The sequence below is a fragment of the Rhinolophus sinicus genome, chromosome 16 (genome assembly GCF_057876585.1).
Source record: "Rhinolophus sinicus isolate RSI-liver-muscle chromosome 16, RSI-T2T, whole genome shotgun sequence".
In the NCBI taxonomy this organism is placed as follows: Eukaryota; Metazoa; Chordata; class Mammalia; order Chiroptera; family Rhinolophidae; genus Rhinolophus; species Rhinolophus sinicus.
In genome coordinates, this window is record NC_142516.1 from 70,179,512 (window position 1) to 70,197,729 (window position 18,218).

The following is an 18,218-nucleotide window of genomic DNA, read 5'->3' on the forward strand; positions in this document are numbered from 1 at the left end:
AAACAAGTTGCAAAAATAATATTTATTAAACTCCTGGGAACATGTGTTTAGAACAGCACGAGTTACTCAAAAGACCTTGTGGTTTTGTGAGAAGCATATGTTGACTTGGAAATGCACTGGCAAGGTTGTAGCACAGAATCCAAGGCTAACGGGGCCTTGAGAAATCGTATTTCCCATTACCCCCTTTCATGCTGAACTTCAGCTAACTCACCCTAAAATTAAGACCCTGGTTTTTAATGACATAAAAAGGAAGCCATATTGTAATTATATTGAGGAACGGCTTTGTGAGTGGACAATAAATATGTCTGCATATCACTGTTACTGCATTTGAAAAAACATTGCTTAGTTATTGAAAAACCTCAAGGGTTAAAAATACCCACATTAGATACTAGCTTTGGGGTGAGAGTTTGTTTCTCAGGATTCCTGTGGCCCATGTGCAGGGAAGCAAAACAGACTCATATCACAAATTGTGCACACTGATAACACGTATGTGCTTATTAATAAAAATAAAAGGACAACTGTTTCTATCCAGGACCCCATAGTTAAGTGTAGTTTTATTTTCAATGTGTTAAATATCTTCAGAACAGCTGTAACATCTTAGAATACCTAGTAATTTCATTGATTTGTTTAATATCTATTGAGGCTCTGTTATCTGCAGAGGATCATCTTAGGTATTTCAAAGCTTATATATGCCCATAAAAATAAAGAGGCCTGGGGGGTGGCCGGTTAGCTCAGTTGGCTCAGTTGGTTAGAGCGCGGTGCTGATAACACCAAGGTTGCCGGTTCAATCCCCGCATGGGCCACTGTGAACTGCGCCCTCCTTAAAAATAAAAATCCTGCCCTCAAACAGACCTAGGGGTAGGGAGGAGGCATAAATAACGAGCCAAGGAAATGTATAATGGAAGACCAAAAGGAGAAGGAGCCCTTGCAGCTGAAGCTATTAGGGACCTTGAACTTGGACTTAGAGGTCAGATGTTCTGGTAAGTACGTCGTGCTCTCAACAAATATTTTTGGGAGGACCATGTGCCAGGCACCGTGTTGGTAATGAGCACACAATGTGAATACAGAGTTGGTCCAGTTGTCTTCAAACGTACAGTCTGAACAGTCTGATGGCGGGATAGGCACGAAACAAATAATCACCAGGTAAAGCCAAAATAAAATTATCTCACGAATGCTCAGCTGGTTCTGAGAGTGACAACTTCACTTATTGTTGCTATTGGAGTAGGGGGCTGACTCAACTGTTCTCCCAAAAGGCTGGCAAGGCGGTAGATCTTGTGTGAAATGCATTTTAATTGGAAAATGATACCTTAAGAAAACCGCGTAAGCATTACCCTTCTGCCAACTTACTGTTTAGGCTGTTGTATTGCAGGAAAGGAGAAGGTGGAGAAACTTCCAGGTTCCCCTTTGCAGTTCCTGTGCTTTGATCATTTTGCTATTAAAACCTTTCTTTTTTGACATGGTGGCTGGTTTAGTAGGTGAGTCTGGAAAACATCCATTCTCGTTGGCCTGGTACATTATGCCATGCATTCTCGGCCTCTTCCCAAGAACAATAGATGTGAAAGTCCATATCGTTTCCTGTAGTGTCTCACTTACTCCCACTATGTATAGTATTTCATTCTTACCATTGGAACTCTTCATACTCCTGGACGCTGATTTGTGGATGCTCTGCAATGAAATTGTGTTTAAAAGGAACAGTCAAAGCCAGGAGCGTTACACTTGAATGCACAGCCTCTCAGACTACCTGGGGCTCTTCCCCTTCAAGATGCTTCATTAGTGTGTACACATTATTCCTATTACACTGCTCTCAGCGTTTGTGTATTAGTTTTTGAGCCAAGTAATTTGCAGCCCAAGTTTACCTTATAAAGTAATTTGAAAACATCCCTCTGTAAACTAAGATAGTTAACTCTGTATTATCTGTATTTATGGCTGGTGGTATAGTGTGAATAGGTCACATCCAAAGATAATACACAAAAATTTAACTCTGAATCACTGATTCCCAAACTCTGCATTGACCCTGGAGACCGTTCTTTAAGCCTGATGTTGTTCATTATTCTGATGCACGTGGAGTGGATTTCTTTAAAACAAGGGTTGGAACCTGGAAATTCACTTCTCTAGGCCACAAGGAACTTCCAAGGAGCCTCAAGACACCTCAGAAAAACTTCTGAAGCCTCGACCTCAGATCCTCAGAGCCTGTGACCCATGTCTTCTTCCTGACTGGCCGTGAGGTGATTATTTTCATAAAAAAATAATGCAAATTTATGTAGATTGTAACCTTCCCTGTATGTTATGGAAAGCAACTTAATCATGGTCGACTTGCATATTTTGTAGGATACAAAAATTTGGTACATGTACCATCTTCAGTATGTTTGCCTTTCTTTTCTCTTTTTTAAAATTTCATTTTGTTTTAAAGCACAGTTCTTTCTCTTTTGAAAAGTGGGAGCTCATATTGTAGGTGGGTCTTTGGTCTTTTAGTTTACCTAAATGAGCCACAAGGAAAAGAAGTTTGAAAATCTTTCCCATAAAAATACTTTCAATTTCTTCCCTGTCCAGTGTTGGCAACAAGTAGACGAATGAGCATGTTTTCATTCTAGTACATTTTATTTCCTCTGGCCACTTTCTGATGAAGGTGTGAAAAGCCAAAATGAGGATAGCTGGAGGGAAAAGTAGAAATAGCCACTCAGGGCCCCATTAAAGGAAGTAGCAATATGTGTAAAGGCTCCACGATGCTGAGATCTGGGATGTTGTGGAGCAGTTTACTGCTTTATGTGCAAATTCAAAAGCAGTTGATGCCACAGTCCCTGCTGATTATCTCCCAGTCTCTGCTGTCCTGTTCTTTCCATGGCCTAAGCCCATGGACCCCCACACACAGGATCAGCCCTACCCTCACTTTAGGAAGCCATCCTGAATATAGCTCGGAGGGACGGTGGCTGCCTCATACTCTGACGACTGTATCACATTACTTTTCAAATTCTTATCGTGTTTGCTACTGATCTGAAAAGCGGGCCTTCTCTGTGCCCAGTGACACAAGTATTCTAGAACCCTGCGGCTTAAACTGTGGTTCAGGGACCAGCAAGTGTCAGCATCACCTGGGATCCTTTTGGGAAATGTAGACTCTTCAGCCCCATCTCAGACCCGCTTAATCAAAATCTGGGTTTTGACAAGATTCCCAGGTGATCCGTATGTACGTTCATGTTTGAGAAGCGCTGGTACAGAACAGAGTTCCCGCTCATTCCACCCTAGTGACCACCTGTAGCCTTGAACCTGTCCCTGGGGTATACACTTCTCTGATGGTGGGTGCCGGCCCACCTGCTCGTCTGGTCCTGTCAGTACTGTCTTGGCATTCACCATATTGAACTCATTTTTTTTTTTTTTTTTTTTTGTACTTTGTCATCTCATCTCAGATGGCCCCAAGCCCGTGTTTCCTCTGGTCTGCCTTGATGACCATCAGGAACTATTTACATATCTAACTGGAGTCTCTCCCAGTACCTGTAGCTCTGCGTCCATCCAGTCCATTGCTCCTGAGTATGTTATCCAACCATGCTCTGATCTAAGAAACATCTTGATGCCAGTTATTAACATGAAGAATTTTTTAAAGATGATTTTGTGAAATTCTCCAATGATTGATTATCACCTAAAAAGGAATAAACAAAGTTTTAGAGTCTTTTTTTAAAATGTATTTCCCAGGGAATACAAATGAAATAATGTATATGTAGAACTTAGCTTTAAGGATATTAAGTAACTTAGATGTGATTAAGATGTACGTAAAGAGTGAAGCAACCTAAAGGTAAAATATCCAGAAGATGAAAGATACCATAAACAAAGGTAAAAAAGCATTAGTCCAGGAGAAAATATTTGCCATATATATATATATATATATATATATATATATATATATATATGATAAATAATTAATGTCCCAAATAAATAAAGAGTTCATATAAATAAAAAATAAAAAGATAACAGCTCAGGAGAAAGAAACCAGAGGTTATCAACAGGTAATTCACAGAAGAAAAGCCAATGATCCATAAAACAAAAGAGTGAGTGTTCAACCTCACTAATAATTGGGAAAATGCAAATTAAAACAACAATGGGATATTATCTTTCATTCCTCAGATTGGCATTAATTAAAAGTATTGACTATAACAAGTGAAGGTAAGAATCAGTAAAATAGAGACACTCTGAACTGTTGATGTGAATGTAAACTGTTAACAGCCTTTAGTTCATTATAAAATTATAACTGTACTTAACAAAAGAAAAATATTAAAACCCTTTGACCTCTGCGATTGCACTTCTGGGAACCCATACTAAAGAAATACTCATACGTAAAGAAGCACAAAGATGTACGTATGTTAATTGATGTATAGTTTTTAATTATGAAAGAATTAGAAAAAATCTAAATGCCTATCTATAGGGGAATGAGTAAATAAATTATGGCCCATCCATATTTTGGAATACTCTGCAACTTTTATAAAGAATGAGTTATATGTGTATATATAGAGAGAGGAAGGTCAACTAGAGGTTATGAATTCTTCCCTAGGCCTCATTTTATATACATGCATACATACATACATACATACATACATACATACATACATACATATATTTATTTCTCCAAGGCATACAAGGTGTGATAAAAAAATAAGGTGAATGGTTAAATAAAAAAATTTATTACAGTAAAAGACACATTGCCATTAATGCCCCTCAAAATACTCCCTCTCGCTTTGAAAACACTTATCCCATCATTCTTAACACTTTCTGAAGCAGTTCTGGAAGTCCTCTTTTGTGAGCGTTTTACTTGCGCTGTTGTGGCTGCCTTGATGTCCTGAATCAATTGAAAATATTTGCTTTTGTGGTCATTTTGACTTTGGGAAAGAACCAGAAGTTGCAAGGTGCCAGATCTGGTGAATAAGGTGGATTAGGACACACCGTAATTTTTTTTTTTTTTAATTGGGGAATATTGGGGAACAGTGTGTTTTTCCAAGGCCCATCAGCTCCAAGTCGTTGTCCTTCGATCTAGTTGTGGAGGGCGCAGCTCAGCTCCAAGTCCAGTCACCGTATTTTTTTTTTTTTTTCAATCTTTAGTTGCAGGGGATGCAGCCCACCATCCCATGCAGGAATTGAACTGGCAACCTTTTTGTTAAGAGCTCACGCTCTAACCAACTGAGCCATTCGGCTGCTCCTCCGGCAGCTCAGAGGCAGTTTCTTGTCTTCAATCTACTTGTGGAGGGCACAGCTCACTGGCCCATGTGGGAATCGAACTGGCAACCTGTTGTTAAGAGCTCACGTTCTAACCAACTGAGCCATCTGGCTGCCCCACAAGCTGCTTTTTGAAAAACACTATCAAGAAAATGAAAAGATAAACCAGAGACTGAGAAAATATTTAGAAAATGCATATCCAATAAAGGCTTTTTATCCAGAATATATAAAGAGCTTTTACAACTTAATACTAAGGAAACAACTCAGTAGAAAACGATCTAGAAATTTGAACAGGCACTTCATCTCTTTCTTTTAATCATGACTGAAATAAAAGGTATCTTTCTCTGGGCAATGATTGAGTCAATAGCTGGCGATTAGAGTCCCTCCCAGATGAAGTTTACATGATTTTTATCTGAAATTTGTAAGTGATTTTCTTGAGAATGGCTCATTTTTCTCTATAACTAAATAATTAACTGAATTCATAAATACTTACATTTTAAAGTATAACTAATTAGACATATCCTACACAGAGTGTGAGCGAACTTTGTCGTTCACCACTTGACAAGGAATTAGCAAACATTCTGTGGACAGGGATGATCAGGTAAAAGTCCTGGCTCTTTGCTTAGCTTTTTACTTCCCATGTTTAATAAGGTAGGGAATTTACCATATAAACCTATCATTTTCCCCTTGGTTTTAGAACAGGGGGTGGTACAGTCTAAAACTAAAAGGCATTACTGTGTTTCCCTGAAAATAAGACCAGGTCTTATATTAATTTTTGCTCCAGAAGATGCATTAGGGCGTATTTTCAGGGGATGTCTTATTTTTTTCATGTACAACAATCTACATTTATGCAAATACAGTCATGTCATCTTCTTCTGGAACATGGTCGTAACGTACTAAATGCGTCCGTCTGGCTGACGATCTTAATGGGCTTATTTTCAGGGTAGGTCTTATTTTCGGGAAACACGGTACCATTCACTGGTCAAACACTTGCATGGAGTCGAGGACAATGTTTGTTGTAGGGGAAGTTTCGGCGGGCAATATTTCTTAACCCACGTAGAATCCAGAGTGACATCGATTGGGTGTGGCTTCTCTGGTGTCTTTAGCTTGCTCCTGGGGTTCAGATATCCTGTGGTACTCTTCCAAGGGCAGAGTTATCTTTGAGACCCTCTTTCTTACATCCCCCTCCCCCATTCCTCCAACCTACTTCTTTTTTCAACTTTTTACTCCCTTATCTGCAATGGGGGAAGAGGCTCTCATGGTCAGCCTCTGGTGAAGCCAACCTACTCCTATTTTTTTCAGATTCCCAGCAAGAGTACAAATGGAGACTCTCATGTTGTCTCATGTTTTGGATTAATAATTAGCCCTTATTTAGTTAAGAATGTGAGGTTGTTGGAATTTTGTCTGACCTTTTCATATTATAGATTTGATGAGAATAATTTTCTTGCTTTTTTTTTTTTTTTTAAGATTTTATTAGGGAAGGGGAACAGGACTTTATTGGGGAACAGTGTGTACTTCCAGGACTTTTTCTAAGTCAAGTTGTCCTTTAAATAGTAGTTGTGGAGGGTGCAGTTCAGCTCTAGGTCCAGTTGCTGTTGTTGGTTGCAGGAGGCGCTGCCCACCATCCCTTGCGGGTGTCGAGGAGTTGAACTGGCAACCTTGTGGTTGAGAGCCCACTGGCCCATGTGGGAATCGAACTGGCAGCCTTCGGCGTTAGGAACACGGAGCTCCAACCGTCTGAGCCACCGGGCTGACCTCTTATATTTTTTGATCAGTAATTAAATCTCCATTATATAAAGAATTTATAATGCCTTCTTCACAAATTTTCAGTGTGTCATGCCCAACAAATGTGTCTCTTCATTCCCATTATTTTCAGTTTTTTAACACTTAAGCAGGCTATTGTCTCTAAAGATTTTCAGTTTCTTTTTTTCCCTCTTTTCTTTCTTTTTGAGCTCATATTCATATAATATTTTAATTGCTATTATAATCTTGATTTGTATTAATTCTCAGTGACTGTGGTAGGTACAATAATTACCCCTTAAAGACCTCCTTGGACTAAACCTTGGACCTTTTTACATGGCAAAAGGGATTTTGCGTAGGTGATTAAGGTTAAGGACCTTCTGATGGGTGATTATCCCATATTATCCAGGTGGGTGCAATCTAATCATGACTACTTAAAAGTGGAGAACCTTTTTCTGCTAGAGAGAGAGAGAGAGAGAGAGAGAGAGAGAGAGAGAGAGAGAGAGAGAGAGAGAGAGAGATGAGGCCATGGAATAAGTGTCAGAAAGATGTGATGCGCGAAATCAAACTGATAGTGCTGGCCTTGAAGGCAGAGAGGACACCAGGAGCCAAGAAATGCAGGCAGCCTCTAGAAACTGGAAAAGGGAAGAAATGGATTCTCCCCTAGAGCCTCCAGAAAGAATCCAGTCTTTGAATCTAGCCATGTTGGATTTCTGGCCTACCGGATGGTAAGATAATGAATTTGTATTGTTTTAAGCCACTGAGTTATGGTAATTTGTTACAGTAGCAATAGAAAATGAATACTAAGGACCAAACACAGTTACATTTAAAGGGTACAAAATTTAGACACATTTTACTCTAAAATTAAAAGAAATGTAAAAATTTTAAAATAAAATTGTTTTTCATGTATCTTTTAAAAATTAACAAGATATTTATTAAACATTTAATATTATCAAATTTATCTAACATAATGAAAAGGAAACATGCAAATTACAATAAATGTAAAAAAATTAAATTATTTAAAGTTTTGAATTATTTTATTTTTTATACGTTTAATAGAACCTTAAGTATTTTCATGATAAGTTTTTGCACTTCTCACATTCACCAAAAGGCCAATCACAATCAATATACACAAATTTAAGGCTAATATGAAATGTTCAATTTGCAAAATGTTCTTAAAAACTATGTTGAGTATTAAAAAACTGATCTAATTCATAAGTACCTCTGGAACTGAGATTTGGAATATGAAGAGAAGCAGGAAAATAGATGCATGGCACTCCTGGGAAGCTATATTTCATTATGCAAGTATCTATTGCATTTATTTATCTGAGAGGAAGGATTTGACAAGTTAATTTGTCTTTTTTTCTAACCTAAGCACTTTTGCCATTCATACACTCCCCACCTTAATCAGTCTTTGTCTCTGATTTCAACAGTGATACTATCCACAAACTTGCAAAGAATTTAGTGTGTTTCTCTTTTGTTTTGAAGTCATGAAGAAAGAGATACGGAGAGGCATTTTTTGGGGCCCGAAGATGTGAATTGTGAAATCAGATGTTTGTGGTTGTGGGTGCGCAGTGCTGCTCCTGAGCATTGGACAGAGGCCCCTGTGTGTTCTTGGATAAATGCATTTGTGTAGGTGTGTGATATGCCAGGCCCTCTAGGGCACAGGGCACAGAGGAATGACGCCTTCTGTCTGGGCTTAAGGGCACTATTGAAACACCTAATACGCCATCAGATCTTTCAGACCACGAAGAGTAGTCTCCAGCTTAGTGTGCTGAAAGAGTGTTTTCTTCAGGGTTGAGTTATATTACAAACGGCCCCCATTTAATTACCTTCGTATCAGAGGTGCCAGGCTCCAGAAAGAGTGAGAGGCAGCATGTAAGAAAACTCATTTCCTCGTACCAGCGAGCGTGACTCACTTTGCTGATAGTCTCCGGTATTGCATTACTTGGGCTTTGCCCTATTGGCTCCAGATCCTTATGATTGAATATTCTTCCCCCCCTGACTTTCACAATACAGCCATTCTTTAATTTCTCCCTCCAGCGCTGCACGTTGGGCCTTTGCAGAGCTCTGCTGCATGGCTGCTGCCTTGGCTTTCCCAGACGTGTCCCTGTGCCCCAGGCTGCCCTCACTCCTTGACAGCTGGCCCACACCTCACTGGATTTACTTCCTTATTATGTTGCACTTGTTTTCTCTGATTTGAGAAGCAAGGGGGTCCCAAGAAAATCTTTGATAGCTAAATTTTAGTTCTAGATTTCTCACCCAATCGTGGAACAAAAGTGCATATTATTAAAGGTTTCTATAGCAAAAGAGAAAGGAAAGTACCGTCCATAAGCAAGACCCCACCTGGGAGTTTTAATGGAAACAATCAAGCATAATCACTAACCGTGCTCCTCGAAGATCAGTGAGCTTATTACCACTTATAATAAAGTCAGATTTTATTATCTAGCAGTGATTTCAACAGGACTTGGTGATATTATAAACATGAAATAGGAGGATTATTCAGATATCGTAGGATCTGCAGCAGTGTGACTACAGATCAACCATTAGTAAAGTGCCTCTTATTTTGAAGGCCCTGTTGGTGCCACCGGTCTCTGCACTAAATTTGCATACTCTAACCACACCTCACCTTTGCACAGTAAGAGGGACACTTTGTGCCTTGCAGAACGTTTCTAGGAAGATCCTTCTCAGTAAGCAAAGGAAACCCTTCCTCTAGACTGCTGCTCTGTTGATTCCCTCAGAAGAGGCCTGCAGAGCGAAGGCTGACCTGCCCTGCGCCTCCAAAGCTGGGCGGCAGGCGGGCCTTCAGCTCCATGCTCTCACCCTCTGAGGGGTTTAGGAAAGGAGGCATGACACTGTCTCAGACCCTGGAAGAGCACCGCAGAGGGCTCCTAATAACTATTCATGTTCCCCAGCAGTAACTGACAATCTCACGAAATAAGTGGAGTAGAAGGCTTCCCAAAAGTGAAAAAGGAACCAGTGAACGAGAACTTCCTCTTTAAAAAAAAAAAAAAAATGTATTTTAAAAAATCAAGAGTTCTGCAATTTCTCATTTTTTTTTTTTTTTGGTTCCTTTTCCTGTCTTACAACCTTATTAATATAACCATAGCCTGAAATTCTAAGATTGTTTTTAAAATGCACTTAAAACATGTTGAACTGGGCTAAGTGGATACTATCTGCCAAGCCTCGTTTCCTTGGCTCTTCAACAGCTGAGGCCCTTTGATCCAGATCTATGGACTCAGCCCCGGACCGTGCCCCCAGTTTCCAAGAGTAGTGACCTTTTTGAAGACAGGATTATTGTTTTTTCCATGTTTAAAAAATAAAGTCTAGCACAGTGGTTCTCAGCCCTGGTTGCATGTGAAATACAGGTAAGGAGCTTTTACAAAATATCAGTGCTGAAGACCCATCCATACCAATTAAATGAAAAGCTTTTGGGGTGGGACCAGGGAGTCTGTGGAGTTTTTTTTTTTTTTTTTTGTAATAATTTTTTTGTTTTTTTATTATAGTACACATACAATATTATATTAGATTCAGATGTACAACATAATGATTAGACATTTATATGACTTATGAGGTGATCCTCCCGATAAATCTAGTACCCATCTGACACCATACATAGTTATTACAATATTATTGACTATATTCCCTGCTTTACTTTACATCCCCATGACTGTTTTATAACTACCAATTTGTACTTCTTAATCCCTTCACCTTTTTTACCCATTCCCCGCAACTCCCTTCCTTTTTGGCAACCATCAAAATGTTCTCTGTATCTATGAGTTTGTTTCTGTTTTGTTTGTTTATTTGTTTTGTTCTTTAGATTCCACATATAAGTGAAATTATATGGCATTTACCTTTCTCTGTCTGACTTATTCCACTTAGCACAATACCCTCCAGGTTCATCCATGTTGTTGCAGATGACAAGATTTAATTCTTTTTTATGGCTGAGTAATTTACATTATATATTATGTACTGCTTTTTTTTTTTTTTTATCCATTCATACATTGATGTACACCTAAGTTGCCTCCATATCTTGGCTACTATAAATAATGTTGCAATGAACATATGGATGCACATATCTCTTTGAAATAGTGTTTTGGGTTTCTTTGAATAAATACTCAGCGGTGGGATTTCAGGGCCTTCTTTGTTTCTTGTTGTAGTTTTTGTTTTAAAGTTTATTTTGTTTGGTATAAATATTGTAAATATTGCTATCCCATCTTTTGGTTTGTTTGTTTTCATTTTCATGAAATATCATTTTCCATCCCTTTACTTTCAGTCTGTGTGTCTTTCAATCTGAAGTGAGTCTTTTGTAGGCAGCGTATGTAAGAGTCTTGTTTTCTTATCCATTCAGCCACTCTGTCTTTTGATTGGAGCATTTAATCCATTTACATTTAAAGTAATTGTTGATAGATATGTAGTTAACATCATTTTATTATACATACATACATATATATATATATATATATATATATATATATATATATATATATTTGTTGTTGTTTTGTTTTGTTTTGTTGTTGATGTTGTTGTTGTTTTCATCTTAAAAAGTCCCCCTAACATTCCTTGTAATACTGGTTTGGTGGTGATGAACTCCTTTAGATTTTTCTTGTCTGGGAAGCTCTTTATCTGTCCTTCAATTCTGACTGATAGCTTTGCTGGGTAAAGTAATCTCAGTTGTAGGTCCTGCTTTTCATCACTTTGAATATTCCATGTCATTCCCTTTTGGCCTGCAAAGTTTCTGTTGAGAAATCACCTGACAGTATTATGGGAGCTCCCTTGTGGGTAACTAACTGCGTTTCTGTGTAACTAACTTGCTGCTCTTAGGATTCTCTCTTTGTCTAACCTTTGCCATTTTAATTATGATATGTGGGCTTCTTTGGATTCAACTAGTTTGGGATTCTCTGTGCTTCTTGGGCTTGTATATCTATTTCCTTCACCAGGTTAGGGAAGTTTTTAATCATTATTTCCTGAAATATGAGTAGGTGCAGGAAATAATGATTAAAAACCTCCGTAACCTGATGAAGGAAATAGATATACAAGCCCAAGAAATGCAGAGAATCCCAAACTAGTTAAATCCCTTGCTCTCTCTCTTCTCCTTCTGGTACCCCTATGATGTGGATGTTGGTATGCTTGATGTTGTCCCAGAGGCCCCTTAAACTATCCTCATTATTTTTCTAAATTATTTTTTTCTTTTTGCTGTTCTGATTGGGTGTTTTGTGCTACTTTATCTTTTATTTTTTATATTTATTTATTTATTTCAGGGTGCCCTTTCTTTCTTTTTTAAATTAGTTTCATGTGTACACAACAATGTAATAGTTAGACATTTATCATTTATATCCCTCACGCAGTGATAACCCCCTGCCCCCTATCTACTACCCCTCTGACCTCGCACACAGCCATTACATTTCCATTGTCTCTATTCCTAATGCTGTTCTCCACTTCTTGTAAGTATATATAAAATTGTAGTTGACATTCATTATTGTTCAGCTTCAGCTTCAGGTGTACAGTGCAGTGATCAGGCATCTACATCATCCCTGAGGTGGTCTCCCTAAAGAGACAAGTGTCCATCGGATACCCTACAAAATCTTTACAACCTTATTGATTACATTCCCCAAATTGACTTTCATATCCATGTGGCAATCTTGTGGTTACCAATTGTGCTTTCTAATCCTCTCATCTTCCCCCTTATCCTCACCCCTCCCATCTAGCAACCCTCAGTTTTTCCTCTATGTCTCTGAGACTGTTTCTGATTAGTTCATTCATTTATTCTCTTCTTTAGATTCCACATATAAGTGAGATCATATGGTATTTGTCTTTCTCTGTCTGACTTATTTCACTTAACATAATGTTCTCTAGGTCCATCCATATTGTTCCAAATGGTAAGATTTCATTCTTCTTTATGGCTACGTAATACTGGATTGTATAAATGTACCAGAGTTTCTTAATCCAGTTGTCTACCAATGGGCATTTCAGTTGTTTCCATGTCTTGGCTATTGTGTATAGTGCTGCAATAAACAAAGGGGTGCATACATTTTTTTGAATTAGAGTTTTGGATTTCTCTGGATAGATACCTAGGAGTGGAATTGCTGGATCATAACGTAGTTCCATTTTCAGTCTTTTGAGATACCTCCATACTATTTTCCATAGTGGCCGCACCAATCTGCAATCCCACCAACAGTGCACAAGCGTTCCCTTTTCTCCACATCCTTGCCAGCACTTGTTGTTTGTTGATTTATTGATGATAGCCATTTTGACTGGGGTAAGGTGGTATCTCATTGTGGTTTTTATTTGCATTTCTCTAATGATTAGTGAGGTTGAGCATTTTTTCATATGTCTGCTTGCCATCTGTATGTCCTCTTTAGAAAAATGTCTCTTCATGTCCTCTGCCCATTTTTCAATTGAGTTGTTTGTTTTTTTGGAGTTGATTTGACTGAGTTTTTAATAAATTTTGGATATTGACCCCTTATCAGATATATCATTGCAAATATCTTCTCCCATTCAGTAGGATTCCTTTTTGTTTTATTGATGGTTTCCTTTACTGTGAAAAAACTTTTTAGTTTGATGTAATCCCACATGTTTATTTTTTCTCTTCCCTTGGTCGAGGGGATATATCAATAAAAAATCTTACTCTGGGTAATGTCTGTAAACTTTCTTCAGATATTTTCTTCTAGGAGTTTTATGGTTTCAGATCTCACATTTAAGTCTTTAATCCATTTTGAATTTATTCTTGTATATGGTGTAAGGAGGTGGTCCAGCTTCATTGTTTTTCATGTGTCTGTCCAGGTTTCCCAGCACCATTTATTGAATAGACTGTCTTTACCCCACCGTACATTCTTGCTTCCGTTGTCATAGATTAAAAGACCATATAGGTGTGGATTTATTTCTGGGCTCTCTATTATGTTCCATTGATCTATGTGTCTGTTTTTATGCCAGTACCATGCTGTTTTGATTACTGTATATGCTACTTTAGCTTTTAAATCACTGATTTGATCCTCTGCTTTATCTAATCTACTGTTGATTCCCTCTAATATATTCTTTATTGCAGTTACTGTATTCTTCATTTCCAACTGGTTCTTTTTTATGTTTTCTATCTCCATTTTTATGTTTCATATCTCTTTGAAGTTCTCACAGAGATCATTGAGCATCCTTATCACTAGTGTTTTATGCTCTGCATATGGTAGATTGCTTGTCTCTATTTTGTTCTTTTTCTGGAATTCTGTTCTTTTGGGGCATGTTTCTTTGTCTCCCCATTTTGGCTGCCTCTTTGCGTTTGTTTATGTATGAGGTAGCTCTGCTATGTTTCCCAATAGAATGGCCTTATGTAGTAGGTGTCCTGTGGGGCCCAGTGCAGTCTCCCTGGTTACTTGAGCCGGGTGCTGTGGTGTGTCCCTTGTGTGTGTTATGTGTGCCCTCGCGTTGTACTTGAGCCTTGATTGCTGTTTGCATGTCATTGAGAGGAATTGACCTTTGGACTGATTGGTTGTGAGGACTGGCTGTGACTACAGTTCAGGAGCTGTTGTGCAGGGGCTGCTCCTGTGGAGCAGGATTTGCTTTGGCAGGGCTCTGCTGCCTGCCCAGACCTCCCTTTGGGTGTGTGATCTGTGCAGATGGCTTGGTGGTGTTGTAGCACAGTCTGACCACGAAGCCTGCTGGCCTTGAGGCCTCCTGGGAGGGACTCTGGTACAGGCCAAGTTCAGCCATAGCCTGTGCCCTGCCTGGAGCCATGTGGCATGAGCCACAAAGCAATCCACAGAGAGCCACCACCGATGCTGGGCTTGGAGAGAGGCCAAGCCCAACTGAGGCTGGCTGCTGCTAATTCCAGGCTTAGGGTTGCTCAACAAGAGGTGTGGGGCACACCAAGGACACATGCTGCCTGTTGGGGTTTGTGAACCTTTGAAAGGTTTTAGGAAAGTCTGCAGCATGAACCAAGATAGGCCATTTGTATGAAAAAGCCACTGGAAGCGGCTTGTGTGGGCCCACAAGTTGGGTACGGCAGGGTTTCAGAGAATCACCAGGGCAGGCGAAGTGTGTTAGCCAGGTTGATGGAGACTCAGGTATGGGATCTGCCTGTGTCTGAATGCTGGGAGATGGGAGGGCTCAACAAAGGAACAGTGGTTTCTGCAAGCAATTCTGTTTGGGAGAAAGTTGCCCCTCCAGCTTTTATTCTGAAGCCATAAAATTCAGTATCTCCATGTATGAGCATATGTCCCCGGCACCTTTCAAGTTGCTACCCCAGCACTGGAGCTCAGAGCAAGTGAGTCCATCAGCAGAAGTCTGTGCACAGCCCTTTTGAGAGGAATGCCTGGGACTCCAGCCTCCTTCTGTCTCACTCAGTCACAATCTCCTCTGGTTTTCACAGCCAGAAGTTGTGGGGACTTCTCTTCCTGGCACTGGAACCCTGGCCTCAAGAGCCTGTGGGACTGGGACCCCTTGTTCCTCAGTGGGGACTTCTTCAGCCAAGATGTATCTCCCTATTTTTAACTGCCACATGTGGGTATGGGAACAACCTGTTCTGCATTTCTGTCCCTCCTACCAGTCTCGACATGGCTTCTTCTGTATATCCTCAGTTATAGGACTTTTGTTCAGCTGGACTTCAAGCAATTCCCAATGATGGTTGTTGTTCTGTAGTTTAGTTGTATGGTTGTCATATTTCTTTTGTCCCCTTTTGTCAGGAAGAGTTTCTTGTCTTTCATTGACTTTAATGATGACATTATTTTTCTATGCTACATAAAATATTTCCATACATTTAGCAGCTTGAAACAACACACATTTATTATCTCAGTTTCTGGAGGTCAGTTGTCCAGACATGGCTTTGCCGGATTCTCTGCTTCAGGTCTCGCTAGGCTGTAATCCACGTGTCAGCCAGTGCTTTTGCCTCATCATAGGCTTGACTGGGCAATGATCTGCTTCTTAGCTCCACAGATTGTTGGCAAAATTCATTTTCTTGCTGCTGCAGAACCCAGGCCTCAGTTTATTGCTGGAAACCACCCTTAACTCCTGCATTTCCTTGCTACGTGGGCTTCTCCAACAGGACCACTTATTTCATGGAAGCTTACTTCTTCAAGGACAGTGAGGCTAAGTCTAACACCTCTGCTAGCAAGATGGAGTCTTGCATATATCATAAAGTAATCATGGGAGTGAGATCACATCACCTTTGCCATACCCTTTTGGTCCTGCCCAAACTCAAGGGATAGGATTACACAAAGGCATAAATACCAAAGGACATGGGTTATTGGTATTTACCTTAGGGTTTGTCTGCCACAATGACCTTGATGCTTTTGAAGATTGCTTTGTAGACTCTTCCTCAATTTGGGTTTATATAGAATGTTCCTCAATTTGGGGTTGTCTGATATTTCCTATGGTTATAGTCAAGTTAAGAATATTTTCCCAGAATATTACAGGCATTGAATTGTTCTCATTACATCATATCTGGTGACTCATTATTTTAGTTTGCCCCATTATTTATGTTTACTTTGATCATTGGAATTAAATGATATTTGCTAGGGCTTCTCCAGTGTAACATTAATCTTTTCCCTTTTGTAATTAATAGGTGTTTCATGGAGAGGTACTTTAAAACTATGTAAATATCCATTCCTCATCACAGTTTTAATCAATTTATGTATTCAGTGTGAACTTATGGTTTCCTATTTCATCCAATGGGTTATAATCCATTACTATAATTATTTATTTCAATGCTCAAATTATCCCATATTTATCCATTGGAAACCACTTCAAAATGGCTTCTGTGATTTTTTGACATATCCCTACTATTTTTTTCCCCAATATTCTTTAAGCACTTCCTTACTTGAGCAATAAGATCCTCTAGGCTCATGTACTTTCCTTGTGCTGAAATCACCCATTATTCCAAGGAACCCTGGACCAGTGGAGAAAGGTCAAGATCTGGAGACTAGTTGTTCTCTTTAATATTATTGGGGTATTGCTGTTCCGAGGTCCTCTCAGTGAACAGAGCTAGGGCATATTTGTCTGTTTGTCTGTCTGTCCTCACATTTACATCTATATTTCCATATCTGTCTATATTAAAAATCTTGAGTTCACACCTTTACCTTCAATTTCAACCCAATACCACAAAGTTTATTCTATTTTTTTTTCCTTTTGTGTATTTGTCACTCCTTTCTCCAATAGTGAGAAACCTGGCTCCCATTTTATTAGATTAGTTGCCCTGTATGTAACCCTTCTCCCACTGCTGCTGCAGTTTCCCATGGGACTATTCTGCTTACACTACACAGACTCTGACATCCCTAGCTGGTTTGCCATTATCCATCAACACACCCCTTTCACCCCCAGCCATGGGCACCCGCCTCAACTTCCCTGGGCTTCAATAATCTGATATGAGTCTCACCACTGTGCCAATCTTCCTTGCTTTTCTTAGACTCTGACACCTCAAATCATGTGTGTTTTGTTTTTGTTATCAGGCTTTTATTTCTATTAATTGTTGCAATTCTTTAACACTAACAAAGTGACAGATTTTTTTTCTTTGTGAAACAGCCACCGATTTTATTATAACATCCCTTGAATATTAAGGATCTGATATATTTGATGATTAATGGTGTAAATAAAATACATGCAACAAGAGAAATCATGATACACAACTATTCCATGACTCAAATAAATCGTTCACTTCATGGTTCAGATTTGCTTCTTGATACCATTCTAATCACTCTTGAAAATATCTGGAGAAGAAAAATTACAAAAGATAATAAGCCTTTTTGTTATAGCAGCTGCCTTCCGAAGGAAAGGGTGCAAGAAACGATACACTGACGTGAAGTTTGGATTGAAATTCTATGTAAAGTGGTAACGTACTTTTTAGTAGGAAACAATGAAGGTCTTTAAGAAAATTAGTAATTGGGGATCTAAAATATCCAGAAATGTGAGGACAGTGATACTTGATGGTGATGAATCCTGTAGAATGCCTTGTGGGTTATAAAACCAATTTCTTCAAGAGACACAGTAGCTGAATAAGATAATTTTAAACCAAGAAGCCCAGGGGGCTATTTGCCCAGAGGCCTTAAATGACATACTAGACCAGATGGAATTGTTTTAGAGCATTTCACTCCAAAGCAGCAGAATATACATTCTTTTCAAGTGCACATGGAACATTTTCCAAGATAGACCACATATTAGGCCACAAAACAACTCACAATAAATTTAAGGAGATGGAAATCATATCAGGCATCTTCTCTAATCACAGTGGTATGAAACTAGAAATAAATTAGAACAAACAAACAAACCTGAAGACGACACAGACACATGGAGGCTAAATA

At 39.1% G+C, this 18,218-nt stretch overlaps 1 long non-coding RNA gene across 1 annotated transcript in view; it reads left to right on the plus strand.

The window, feature by feature from the left end:
- The window catches only part of LOC109449727 (uncharacterized), a 69,446-nt gene that overhangs the window by 20,807 nt on the left and 30,421 nt on the right, over positions 1 to 18,218 (plus strand). The window lies entirely within an intron of this gene.